We start from the raw sequence: 4,466 nt of genomic DNA on the forward strand, positions 1-4,466 counted from the left end.
CGCTCCTGGTGGTGCTGTGTCTGCCACAGGCGGTGCCACAGCGCTCGTGGTGGGGGAGGTGTGTGGGGTGCTCCCAGGTTGGGGTGTGGTGAGGAGAAGCCTTATGAGCCATGATTTACAGGTGCTGGGGTACATGCACGTTTTCAGTTCTCTTGCTACTGACCAGAACCCGCCCCATCAGGGCCGCGCTGGCCCAGGACAGTTCTCCCTGCACAGGCTGGTCCTGGAGTCCAGCAGGAGCAGCAGGAGCAAGAGCTCTGAGCAGGGACCCTGCACCCCGGCTTTGCCTGTGGTGTATTCAGTGAGTCCCCAATTGACAAGACTAGTTAGATGTGCCATTTTTAGACCAAGAGTACTTGATCAGCATATCAAAGTCACACTTCTTCTAGAAGTAACACAGTGCTTTTGTTTGTCTGCCGCGCCTGCACGGCCAGGATAGGAGTCTGCGCGGGAGACGTCGAGGTTGACAGCTCACATAGATGGTTGCAGCAAAATGTCTCTTTATTTTTTTCTCCAGCCTCCCTTTTATACCCTTAGTCCCAGGGTGTTGGCCTGGGAGCCAGAGGAAGTCTCCCTCACATGCCTCACTGCGATCAGGGCAGATATTCACCAGCCGCTCACAGGTTTATCGACACACACAGGTGGCAGACAAAACAGGATGTTTTTCTCCCTGTTATGATCAGGATATTTTTCTGTGCTTAAGCTCCGGGGGTGGTAGGGGAGGCTCAATCCCGGCTGGGACCCAACATTTGTCCACCCAGCCCAGCTCACAGAGTGCTCTGTCTCGTCAGGGCTGTTTTCCTTATCTGTCTGTTTCCTTGTCTGTCCAGTGAGGCTCCCTTCAACCTCAGAAATATCAGCATATCTTGGGGTGTTTATGACTCTTAGACACCCCTGAAGTGCCTCTGCCTGCAGGTAGAGCAACTGCAATGCTTCCGCTGAGGGTTCCGGCAGGGACGTCACTGCACCCGGGGGTCATTTTCACAACATGGCCCAGGATGGACAGGTGCAGGTGCTGCGTGCAGTACTGGGTGAAAGGCAGGAGTTGGTCTTTCTAGAACAGTGCAGAGGCTAGTAACAGACAAGGCATCAAGGATCTGTCCCAAATTTAGACAAGACAGTAACAGACTTGACACATCTCCTAGGACCTAGAAGGTTCAGCTTTTACCGCGCTGGGTGACATTTGCGCTTGAGACCATTGCACATCCCTCTCAGGAATTGCTGGTCCTCATGGAACCAGAGAAACACCTCCTGTGCTGCTCACAGAACTGCAACACTGACCAGAGCCCAGCAGGGCTGCTGTCCCCTCTTGGGTGGTCCTGGCAGCATGGACAGCACTTGGCCCCCAGCAGGTCTGAGTGACTCACTGTCACAGGCCTGGCAGGGGCTGTGGCCACAGGAGGGCTCCCAGGGCCCCGTCTCCAGGCAGACGCTGTGGGTCCCTCTGCCAGGAGGGTCCAGTCGTGGCCCAAGGTCATGACTGTCCTGCAAGGTGGGTGAGGAAGGGACACACGAAGGGCAGAGGAGATGCTTAGGGTGGGGGTGACCACACTTTCCCTGGTCAGGAGGAGTCGCCTCCCAGCCCCCCACTCTCCCCCTCTCCAGTGTCTGCTCCCCACGGCGCCCCAGGCCTGTCTCAGGTGGACCCCACCTGTCTTCTCTCCCACACAGGCAGGGGGCTCCCAGGGCCTGTGGTCACCTCCCCTGCCCCCTCCTTCCCCGCAGCCAGGAGAGCAGCCAGGGGCTGAGCGTCCAGCTGTGCCCGGCCCTGAGCTGAGACCTCACAGGCGTCAGCTCACCGTCCTCACCTCGTCCCTAACTTCACACCCAGGTGAGGAAACTGAGGCTCTGCGGAGAGTCCCTGTGCGGGTCCCACCTGTGTGCTGGGGGACGGGCTGGGGTCCAGGCCCAGGGCGAGGCCCCCGCCCCCAGCACCCGCTGCAGCGGCTCCAGCTCCTGCCCGTGCACAGCCCTGGACCTGCCCCGTGCCCAGCACTAGGACCCCCCACTGCTGTCTCCTCAGTACACTCACCTCCCTGTCCCCTCCTGCCCCCTTGGGACTGTGCACTCTGTGCCTCAGGGCCTGGTGGGTTCACCCCGAATATAGCTCATCTATGTTAGAAATTAGTACAGTCCCACAGGGAGCAGTTCCGGAGGACTGGTTTCTGACCATGACTGCCTAGACATTTCCAGCAACATACTGAAAACAATGTATTTCTTGTGACGTACCCTTCTTCACACACGATTTCATATTATATCAAGGGTATGCTGGGGAGATTTATCCTTGTTCTGTTTGAACACAGAGCTCAGAGCCGGGCCATGTCTGCAGCTGTCTCAGGTCCGGCTTCTGTCATCACCCCCCCCCCCATCTCCCTCCATCACTGGAACAACATGGAGGGAATTTTTAATTGACATAACAGTATGTGGCCGCATGGGCAGGGAGTGTCCCCCACCCCTGAGAGGACCCGCCCCACTCTGGGTGTGTCCAGGGGATGTGACCCCGTGGTGGCCTGAGCCCCTCAGCTCTGAGACCCCTCACTGCAGCTGCCACAGCATGGGGGTGGGGCCGGTGTCGGAGACCAGCTCCAACTTTTGAGGTGTCTGGAGGCAACACAGGCAGGACCCTAAGATGGGAAGGCGTCGGCGTGCGGAGATTCCAAGAGGGGGAGAGGAGTGGGAGTGAGGAAGACACGGGAGTCGGAGTTGGGTGCAAATCTTCCTGCTCTGCCTTTAGCAGAGGTTTATTTTATACATTTCCAGTAGGCAGGGGGATGGCATTAGCATACGAAAGGGGTTAAGATCACAATCACCTTTTTTCTAAGAAAATGGTCTGGGGTCTCAGGAAGAGGAAATTTTTTGCTAATCAAGAAACTTGCTCAAGAAACTTGCTAAAAGGTTTCAAGTAAGTTTCCTTGAGGTCTAGGCATAATTTGCTCTGAATAGGAGACTAGGTGAATTTGCTTATCTAAAGACTAGATAGTAGAATCCTGAAAGACTAGCCAGAAAGACTTTTGTGGATTGCTTTGAAGTGTAGCAGGTAAAAAACTTGACTAGCTCTAAAACAGGCAACCTGGATGAATTTCCATATCTAAAGCCAGACAGTAGGAAGTTTGAGTAATTCTGTAGAAGCTGAATAGGAGGCTAGGTGAGATAGCAGAATAAGATTTGGGTTTTCCTCTGTCCAGCAGTGAGAGACTTTGCAGAAACAGCCCTTTTGTTTTTATTGATCAGCCAGTTGGCAAGTCACTTTTGACTTCAGAGGAATTTCTCACCCTGGTGCAGTGCTTGCTTGTCAGGGCCAGGCAGGACTTATGCAGCTGAGGCAATCCAATTGTAAGCTGAAAGTTGCTCAGAATATTTTGATATGACGATTATACAAAAAAAGGAGGTCATAACATAAGTTAGCATGGAAAGTCTGATTTTCAGAGCTTTTCCCGAGCTACCCGGAATCTGTCAGACGATAGCCGATAGCCGTCGCATAGCTTGTGTCAGGCCGGGCTGAAAAATTTATGTTGTTTGAGTTTTGCCTTTTAATTCTGTTTTTATTGTTTGCCTGCATCAACATTTCCTCCCTCTCCCACAAGTTCTTTTTCACGTCATTAAAACCCCAACACAAGTTGCAGAACTTTTACAGTAGAGACAACGCACATGCTCCAGTCCTGGCAGCTCGTGTGGCGACCACATTCTTCTCCTGCGTCCTCTCAGTGCGGACCAGGGCAGCCAGCCTGACACAGCGGTGGGAGGTGGGGGGAGGCTGGGTTCATCTGAGACCCCCTCCCTGCTGCACATGGAGGGGGCCCTGGGAGAGGGGAGAGCCCAGACTGAGGAAGAGACAGTAATTTCTCCTCCTCTTATGCTACCCCTCTCCCACGAGCTGAGGGGGACCCTGTCCATCTCTCCCTCCTGCCTGGGCCTTAGACAAAGGCTCAGCTCAGTGACTGGGGTGACCTGGGCTCCTCCTGACTGAGCCAGGCCAGCAGGGCACAGGCTCCCCCCTCCCAGGCTGTGGGACCCCCTCAGCTCTGCTCTAGACAGAAAGTGGCTGCAGCCCCCAGGGGAAGTGACCTCTGGGAGACAGAGGGGTGTCAGGGTGGAGCTCCCTGACTCTCAGGAGATAAGCTTGGAGTGAGCATTAGAGGAGAGAGGGAGCTGTCAGGGGGAGCTGCCCCCCAGCCCAGCAGGAGACCTGGACCAGGGACCCCTCCAGGCTCCTCACATCTAACCATGAGGCTACACCAAGCCCCACCCCTTCCCCAAGTCCTCTGCTGCCTCAAGTCCTGCTCCAAATCTGCTCTCCAGGGACTGTACATAATCCGGGTGTTGTGCTGACACTCTCCACTCTGAGGGGTTTGAATTCAGTTATGCTGGGGCTCGATGTGTGATTGTCCTCCCACTGTCTATGTCATGTGCCCAGTCTCTCCTGTCACACACACACACACACACACACACACACACACACACACACA

This window comes from Condylura cristata, unplaced genomic scaffold (assembly GCF_000260355.1).
Source record: "Condylura cristata isolate star-nosed mole 26May11 unplaced genomic scaffold, ConCri1.0 scaffold00055, whole genome shotgun sequence".
NCBI lineage: Eukaryota > Metazoa > Chordata > Mammalia > Eulipotyphla > Talpidae > Condylura > Condylura cristata.